General features: G+C 39.4%; 1 long non-coding RNA gene across 1 annotated transcript; it reads right to left on the minus strand.

Annotated features, from left to right (window-relative positions):
* Nucleotides 1-826: 826 nt before the first annotated feature.
* On the minus strand, nucleotides 827-9,396 carry LOC123502485. Its single transcript, XR_006674141.1, has 2 exons — nucleotides 9,138-9,396; nucleotides 827-999 (listed from the first exon to the last, which is right to left on the minus strand). It is a non-coding gene; the product is annotated as an uncharacterized LOC123502485 (long non-coding RNA).
* Between the last annotated feature and the right edge of the window lie 944 nt (nucleotides 9,397-10,340).

Genomic DNA, 10,340 nt, shown 5'->3' on the forward strand with positions numbered 1-10,340 from the left:
TTACTTGTTGAATGTTTTCTTCCATCGTCACTCCTAAGTCCTTTTCCTTTTTTACTTTCTCCAGTTCTACTCCATCTCCCATCTTATAGATTCCCACGGGTCGTCTTTCACTCTTTCCCATTTCCATGACATGACTTTTGTTCACATTGAATTCCATTTCTCACTTCTTACTCCATTCCCAGATCTTATTTAGGTCTTCTTGCAGTATTTCAGTGTGTGTGTGTGTGTGTGTCATACAAAGTCAGTTTTTATCCAATATTTCTACAGTGTGTTGTTTAAATAGAGATAGTTTTGTGTATTTCTTTGCTACAACAACATTCATTAAAGTTTCTCTCTCTCTCTCTCTCTCTCTCTCTCTCTCTCTCTCTCTCTCTCTCTCTCTCTCTCTCTCTCTCTCTCTCTCTCTCTCTCAGATGTTAATCAAGTTTGATTTATTTGAGATTGTGTAAAATTATTTTAAGAAAGTTTGTCATGTTTTGAGGTCATTTAAGACAGTTTGGTAGGTTTTGAGGGCATTTTAAGACAGTTTGGTAGGTTTTGAGGGCATTTTAAGACAGTTTGGGATGTTTTGAGGGCATTTTAAGACAGTTTTGAGTTAATTTTAAGACAGTTTGGTAGGTTTTGAGTTAATTTTAAGGCAGTTTGGGATGTTTTGAGGGCATTTTAAGAGAGTTTGTCATGTTTTGAGTTAGTTTTAAGACAGTTTGGTACGTTTTGAGGCCATTTTAAGACAGTTTGGGATGTTTTGAGGGCTTTTTAAGACAGTTTGACATGTTTTGAGGCATTTTGAGATAGATTGGTATTTTTTGAGGGCATTATAAGACAATTTTGGGCATGATAAGACAACTTTATTGACATTAGGAAGGATGCATGGAGGTCACAAGATTATTGGTGTTCTGTTTTTTAATCTCCAGGCCACATACTCTCCCTGTCTCCACCACCACCTGACCACCACTCTCTCTGCGTCTTCCATGCTGCTCGCTGACAGCATTCCATCATCTGCAAAGAATAAGTGAGTCACATTTAAAGTGTCATCTTTGAAGCACAAATTTACACTTTCTAATGTCTTTATTATTATTTTGAAAGTTATTAACCCCTTCAGTACTGGGACCTATTTTTACCTTGAGATTTGTGTACCATTAGACCATTTTATTGACATTAGGAAGGGTGTATGGAGGTCAGAAGATTAATGGCCAGTCTTCACTATTTTAACCCCTTCAGTACTGGGACGTATTTTTACCTTGAGGTTTGTGTACCATTAGACCATTTTGATGACATTAGGAAGGGTGTATGGAGGGCAGAGGATAAATGGCCACAGTCTTCACTATTTTAACCCCTTCAGTACTGGGACGTATTTTTACCTTGAGGTTTGTATACCATTAGACCATTTTGATGACATTAGGAAGGGTGTATGGAGGTCAGAGGATAAATGGCCACAGTCTTCACTATTTTAACCCCTTCAGTACTGGGACGTATTTTTACCTTGAGGTTTGTGTACCATTAGACCATTTTGATGACATTAGGAAGGGTGTATGGAGGTCAGAGGATAAATGGCCACAGTCTTCACTATTTTAACCCCTTCAGTACTGGGACGTATTTTTACCTTGAGGTTTGTGTACCATTAGACCATTTTGATGACATTAGGAAGGGTGTATGGAGGGCAGAAGATTAATGGCCACAGTCTTCACTATTTTAACCCCTTCAGTACTGGGATGTATTTTTACCTTGAGATTTGTGTACCATTAGACCATTTTATTGACATTAGGAAGGGTGTATGGAGGTCAGAGGATAAATGGCCACAGTCTTCACTATTTTAACCCCTTCAGTACTGGGACACATTTTTACCTTGAGATTTGTGTACCATTAGACCATTTTGATGACATTAGGAAGGTTGTATGGAGGGCAGAGGATAAATGGCCACAGTCTTCACTATTTTAACCCCTTCAGTACTGGGACACATTTTTACCTTGAGATTTGTGTACCATTAGACCATTTTGATGACATTAGGAAGGGTGTATGGAGGGCAGAGGATAAATGGCCACAGTCTTCACTATTTTAACCCCTTCAGTACTGGGACGTATTTTTACCTTGAGGTTTGTGTACCATTAGACCATTTTATTGACATTAGGAAGGGTGTATGGAGGGCAGAGGATAAATGGCCACAGTCTTCACTATTTTAACCCCTTCAGTACTGGGACACATTTTTACCTTGAGATTTGTGTACCATTAGACCATTTTGATGACATTAGGAAGGGTGTATGGAGGGCAGAGGATAAATGGCCACAGTCTTCACTATTTTAACCCCTTCAGTACTGGGACGTATTTTTACCTTGAGGTTTGTGTACCATTAGACCATTTTATTGACATTAGGAAGGGTGTATGGAGGGCAGAGGATAAATGGCCACAGTCTTCACTATTTTAACCCCTTCAGTACTGGGACACATTTTTACCTTGAGATTTGTGTACCATTAGACCATTTTGATGACATTAGGAAGGGTGTATGGAGGGCAGAGGATAAATGGCCACAGTCTTCACTATTTTAACCCCTTCAGTACTGGGACGTATTTTTACCTTGAGGTTTGTGTACCATTAGACCATTTTATTGACATTAGGAAGGGTGTATGGAGGGCAGAGGATAAATGGCCACAGTCTTCACTATTTTAACCCCTTCAGTACTGGGACACATTTTTACCTTGAGATTTGTGTACCATTAGACCATTTTGATGACATTAGGAAGGGTGTATGGAGGGCAGAGGATAAATGGCCACAGTCATCACTATTTTAACCCCTTCAGTACTGGGACATATTTTTACCTTGAGATTTGTGTACCATTAGACCATTTTATTGACATTAGGAAGGGTGTATGGAGGTTAGAGGATAAATGGCCACAGTCTTCACTATTTTAACCCCTTCAGTACTGGGACGTATTTTTACCTTGAGATTTGTGTACCATTAGACCATTTTATTGACATTAGGAAGGGTGTATGGAGGGCAGAAGATTAATGGCCACAGTCTTCACTATTTTAACCCCTTCAGTACTGGGATGTATTTTTACCTTGAGGTTTGTATACCATTAGACCATTTTGATGACATTAGGAAGGGTGTATGGAGGGCAGAAGATTAATGGCCACAGTCTTCACTATTTTAACCCCTTCAGTACTGGGACGTATTTTTACCTTGAGATTTGTGTACCATTAGACCATTTTGATGACATTAGGAAGGGTGTATGGAGGTCAGAGGATAAATGGCCACAGTCTTCACTATTTTAACCCCTTCAGTACTAGGATGTGTTTTTACCTTGAGATTTGTGTACCATTAGACCATTTTGATGACATTAGAAAGGGTGTATGGAGGTCAGAGGATAAATGGCCACAGTTTTCACTATTTTAACCCCTTCAGTACTGGGACGTATTTTTACCTTCAGATTTGTGTACCATTAGACCATTTTGATGACATTAGGAAGGGTGTATGGAGGTCAGAAGATTAATAGCCACAGTCTTCACTATTTTAACCCCTTCAGTACTGGGACGTATTTTTACCTTGAGATTTGTGTACCATTAGACCATTTTATTGACACTAAGAAGAGTCTATGGAGATCACAAGATTAATGGCCACAGTCTTCATAATTTTAACCCCTTCAGTACTGGGAGGCATTTTTACTGTGAGTTTTGGGCGTGATTAGACAATTTTATTGACATTAGGAAGAGTCTATGGAGGTCAGAGGATTAATGGCCTGAGTTTTCACTATTTGAATCCCCACATAATAAGTTTGTGAAGCTGTATAGAATCACCAAAATAGAAAACAGAATGACTATGTATGAAAGCACGTCCTGGTAGTGAAGGGTTAATTTGCCAAGTGTTATGGAGGCTGTATGTACATCCCCCTGCTGTCTGTCTGTCTGTCTGTCTGTCTGATGCCACTTGTTAAATTTTGTGTTTGAAGTCTTAGTCTAGTTTTGTCTCCAGGGTAAACTTTTGTTATTAGGTCTAGTACTTTTCATTTATTTGATATTCCATAAGAATTTTGATCCTATAATCCTTCTTATACTGTCTAAAACTTTGCAAACATCTATTGATATGACAATTAAAGATTTTTTTACTTTGAAATGATTTTTGTACACAATATCTGAGTATGAACAGGCCATTTTCTAGCCTACCTCCCAGGAAGCTGGAGCGCATTCCCTATTATTGCACGTTATAATGGGTTCGGGATGCGGTAATTCTGATTTGTGGTAAGGGTTTCAGGAACGCACATGTACCGTGTAACGAGGACTTACTGTACATGTAAAGTAGTTAAAGTACATTAATATACAGTTTAATGACGCAGTGTTGTCTGTGTGGACACTCTGTGTGGATGTTGGTGCTGTGAAGGAATGAAAGCTGTTTATGTGACATAGAGGAAATATATTATTATAAAAATACTGACTTTGCTTCAATCCTGCAAATGTACCATACAAGAAGTTAAGAGATTTTTGAGCCACATTTCACTGAGTGTGCAGAGATTTATCTATTTGTGTGAGGAATGTGTTCCCGAGAGCATCATGTCATGTCAAGATGGCACAAAGGTAAGCTGATTACTGACCTAAGCTGTCTGAGATGTCACTGCGAACCAAAGCATTTTATCAGAGACAGGTCTATTCGTGGGGAACCTCAGTTTCAGTAAAAACACTCCATTTTATCACAAAACACACTCAAAACACCATGTAACTCCTCAAAATGCCCCAAAACACACCCAGAGCTCAATACAAACACACACACACACACTCAATACATCCAAACCACTTAAAACACTCAATTTTATCCCAAAACATTTCAAAATGCCCCAAAACAAACTCTGAGCTCAATACAAACACACCCACACACACTCAATACGCCCAAACCACTTGAAACACTCAATTTTATTCCCAAACACACTCAAAACACGATGTAACACCTCAAAATGCCCCAAAACATACTCTGAGCATAAAGGTAAGCTGATTACTGAGCTAAGCTGTCTGGGGTGTCATTGAAGCAAAGCATTTTCCGGTAAGCTGATTACTGAGCTAAGCTGTCACAATTGTATCGTCATTGGGCATTATCATTTTATACTTCTCCATGCATTCTAATATCATTCTTCCATTTCCATCTGGCTTTTGTGTTCCTTTGAATCCCACGTGGCCATTCAAGTCCCAGATTGTAAGCAGTGGATGTTGTGCATTAGTCTCTAGGATCTTCTCAATTTCCAGTTTGATAGTACCATTCCTTAGTTTATCATCTACACTAAAGTACACTACAGTTATGTTAACCTCCCATCCCCTAACCCCTTCAGTACTGGGACACATATTCACCTTCAGATTTGTGTGCCATTACACCATTTTATTGACATTAGGAAGGGTATATGGAGGCCAGAAGATTAATGGCCACAGTCTTCACTATTTTAACCCCTTCAGTACTGGGAAACATTTTTACCTTGAGATTTGTGTACCATTAGACCATTTTATTGACATTAGGAAGGGTGTATGGAGGGCAGAAGATTAATGGCCACAGTCTTCACTATTTTAACCCCTTCAGTACTGGGACACATTTTTACCGTGAGATTTGTGTACCATTAGACCATTTTATTGACATTAGGAAGGGTGTATGGAAGGCAGAAGATTAATGGCCACAGTCTTCACTATTTTAACCCCTTCAGTACTGGGACACATTTTTACCGTGAGATTTGTGTGCCATTAGACCATTTTATTGACATTAGGAAGGGTATATGGAGGGCAGAAGATTAATGGCCACTGTCTTCATAGTTTTTAACCCCTTCAGTACTGGGACACATTTTTACCTTGGGATTTGTGTACCATTAGACCATTTTATTGACATTAGGAAGGGTATATGGAGGGCAGAAGATTAATGGCCACAGTCTTCACTATTTTAACTCCTTCAGTACTGGGACACATTTTTACCTTGAGATTTGTGTGCCATTAGACCATTTCATTGACATTAGGAAGGGTGTATGGAGGGCAGAAGATTAATGGCCACAGTCTTCACTATTTTAACCCCTTCAGTACAGGGAAACATTTTTATCTTCAGATTTGTGTGCCATTAGACCATTTTATTGATATTAGGAAGGGTGTATGGAAGGCAGAAGATTAATGGCCACAGTCTTCACTATTTTAACCCCTTCAGTACTGGGACACATTTTTACCTTGAGATTTGTGTACCATTAGACCATTTTATTGACATTAGGAAGGGTGTATGGAAGGCAGAAGATTAATGGCCACAGTCTTCACTATTTTAACCCGTTCAGTACTGGGATACATTTTTACCTTGAGATTTGTGCACCATTAAACCATTTTATTGACATTAGGAAGGGTGCATGGAAGGCAGAAGATTAATGGCCACAGTCTTCACTATTTTAACCCCTTCAGTACTGGGACACATTTTTACCTTGAGATTTGTGTACCATTAGACCATTTTATTGACATTAGGAAGGGTGTATGGAGGGCAAAGATTAATGGCCACAGTTTTCATAATTTTTTACCCCTTCAGTACTGGGACACATTTTTACCGTGAGATTTGTGCACCATTAAACCATTTTATTGACATTAAGAAGGGTGTATGGAGGGCAGAAGATTAATGGCCACAGTCTTCACTATTTTAACCCCTTCAGTACAGGGAAACATTTTTATCTTCAGATTTGTGTGCCATTAGACCATTTTATTGACATTAGGAAGGCAGAAGATTAATGGCCACTGTCTTCATAATTTTTAACCCCTTCATTACTGGGACACATTTTTACCTTGAGATTTGTGTACCATTAGACCATTTTATTGACATTAGGAAGGCTGTATGGAGGGCAGAAGATTAATGGCCACAGTTTTCATAATTTAAAACCCCTTCATTACTGGGACACATTTTTACCATGAGATTTGTGTACCATTAGACCATTTTATTGACATTAGGAAGAGTGTATGGAAGGCAGAAGATTAATGGCCACAGTCTTCACTATTTTAACCCCTTCAGTACTGGGACACATTTTTACCTTGAGATTTGTGTACCATTAGACCATTTTATTGACATTAGGAAGGGTGTATGGAAGGCAGAAGATTAATGGCCACAGTCTTCACTAATTTAAGTCCTTCAGTACTGGGAAACATATTTACCTTGAGATTTGTGCACCATTAAACCATTTTATTGACATTAGGAAGGGTGTATGGAAGGCAGAAGATTAATGGCCACAGTCTTCACTATTTTAACCCCTTCAGTACTGGGACACATTTCTACCTTGAGATTTGTGTACCATTAGACCATTTTATTGACATTAGGAAGGGTGTATGGAAGGCAGAAGATTAATGGCCACAGTCTTCACTATTTTAACCCGTTCAGTACTGGGATACATTTTTACCTTGAGATTTGTGCACCATTAAACCATTTTATTGACATTAGGAAGGGTGTATGGAGGACAGAAGATTAATGGCCACAGTCTTCACTATTTTAACATCTTCATTACTGGGACACATTTTTACCTTGAGATTTGTGTGCCATTAGACCATTTCATTGACATTAGGAAGGGTGCATGGAAGGCAGAAGATTAATGGCCACAGTCTTCACTATTTTAACCCCCTTCAGTACTGGGACACATTTTTACCTTGAGATTTGTGTACCATTAGACCATTTTATTGACATTAGGAAGGCTGTATGGAGGGCAAAAGATTAATGGCCACAGTTTTCATAATTTTAAAGCCCTTCATTACTGGGACACATTTTTACCTTGAGATTTGTGTACCATTAGACCATTTTATTGACATTAGGAAGAGTGTATGGAAGGCAGAAGATTAATGGCCACAGTCTTCACTATTTTAACCCCTTCATTACTGGGACACATTTTTACCTTGAGATTTGTGTACCATTAAACCATTTTATTGACATTAAGAAGGGTGTATGGAGAGCAGAAGATTAATGGCCACAGTCTTCACTATTTCAACCCCTTCATTACTGGGACACATTTTTACCTTGAGATTTGCGTACAATTAGACCATTTTATTGACATTAGTAAGGGTGTATGGAGGACAGAAGATTAATGGCCAGTCTTCACTAATTTAAGTCCTTCAGTACTGGGAAACATATTTACCTTGAGATTTGTGCACCATTAAACCATTTTATTGACATTAGGAAGGGTGTATGGAGGGCAAAAGATTAATGGCCAGTCTTCACTATTTTAACCCCTTCAGTACTGGGACACATTTTTACCTTGAGATTTGTGTACCATTAGACCATTTTATTGGCATTAGGAAGGGTGTATGGAGGACAGAAGATTAATGGCCACAGTCTTCACTATTTTAACATCTTCATTACTGGGACACATTTTTACCTTCAGATTTGTGTGCCATTAGACCATTTCATTGACATTAGGAAGGGTGTATGGAGGACAAGATTAATGGCCACAGTCTTCACTATTTTAACATCTTCATTACTGGGACACATTTTTACCTTCAAAGTGACTAACTTTACCGATGAGAGAGAGAGAGAGAGAGAGAGAGAGAGAGAGAGAGAGAGAGAGAGAGAGAGAGAGAGAGAGAGAGAGAGAGAGAGAGAGAGAGAGAGAGAGAGAGAACTTAGTGACATATCCAGCCCTAACATTGTCAAGCCACACCATAAGACACCGCCAAGCTCCTCTGAAGTGACGGGTTGTGTGTCTAACCTTCATCAATAGAGTATAGTTGAAGTTGTTATTGTTTTTAAGGTTCCAGTGAGAGATTAACAACATTTCTAAATTATTAACAGCAGGAACACTCTACCTAGTCACCTCTGTGGCCTTCATGGAGAGAGAGAGAGAGAGAGAGAGAGAGAGAGAGAGAGAGAGAGAGAGAGAGAGAGAGAGAGAGAGAGAGAGAGAGAGAGAGAGAGAGAGATAATAATTTTACATAAAACAGCCCGCCCCCCACACACACACATTAACCCTCATAGTAATAATAATAACACTGCTGCTCCTGCTACTACTACTACTACTCGCTCCTCTTTTGTCCCTGCTATGCATTTGAGGCGCGCAGCAGCAGCAGAAAACAGTGAGAATTGAAGGAAATGTTGGGGCGGGCTGTGGGTGTGGGTGAGGTGGGCGGCGGGCGGTGTTAACTGGGGTACATATACACAACCATCGCCTTATTTACCACAGTAATGGCTATTTATCTAGTGTGGTGGTTGATTCTGGCTTTGCTTCACTCTCTGGGTCTGGAAACACAGGGGGAGTGGAAGCAGACATTGCTGGACTGTCCATGGGGAAGGCAGGGGTGAGGCGCCCCCCGTGGGTTCAATATTGACGTAGATAATTCATTTAAAAAATCGCCACAAGAAAAACGGCTCCCAGACTAGTATACACTACACTTTTAGGCGCGATAAATAGTGTAACTAATAATCAAAATATAATATTCCTACCGGGTGGTTTTTATTGAATCTTGATCTTGATCTTGATGGTACAGGTGACGCAGAATTTCTTCTGGGTCAGGCCTTTATCGGCAGCTCCTGTAAACAAAAAAGAACACCAGACAACAAAGAGAATCACCATCTTTCACACCACTAGTTCCTGCATCTGGCACATTTCTCCAGGAATTTTCACAGCAAATCATCCTTTCATTCGTCTTCGACAGTAGAAACACCATCCATTCTTTGTCATCTACTCTGTCATGATTCAGCACCACTTGCATCATCTCATGCCTGTCTCTGGCATACCACATAAACATGTTACTGTTCATTTAAGTCACACATCTGGCACACTTTGCTGCAGGACTCTGACCATCTATAATTTTGCATCACATCCATGCACTGTGTAGTTCAAGAGAAGATCACCAAGGCTTGTCATACCAATTTTCATACATTGGGGCCTCTTTTTTATACCATACCAAGGTATTTTTGCTCCATCCTATTTCTCCAGTCATCCAGTATTTCACTACTCTGTCTATCTCACTCTTCCACTTTCTTACATATTCTCTATTTCCATTTCTAACAATCATACTCCAGTCTCTCTAAATGTCTTCCTTCTACCTGTTGAAAACCCAACTACTTACTAAATTTTGCTACCAGCCTGACACATTTTTATTGCTATCCTGACATTACAGAAACACTTTTCTCACTATCCTTGCATCATTCATTGTTCTAATAGTTATACTTTAGGGTTTACATATTCTCTCTAAAAGTGCTAAATATCACTAAGGGTTCTGCTGCATATCTAGGTGCATTAAGTGCCATTCTTGCAACTCTATTCTGTATTTCTAACTTATCTAGTTCACTCTCATTAAAGCAATCACATCCATACCATACATGATGCTGGAACAGCCACGCTCTTAAACTTCTGGGTCATATTTACTGCCTCATCC

The sequence above is a fragment of the Portunus trituberculatus genome, chromosome 11, assembly GCF_017591435.1.
Source record: "Portunus trituberculatus isolate SZX2019 chromosome 11, ASM1759143v1, whole genome shotgun sequence".
NCBI classification, from domain to species: domain Eukaryota; kingdom Metazoa; phylum Arthropoda; class Malacostraca; order Decapoda; family Portunidae; genus Portunus; species Portunus trituberculatus.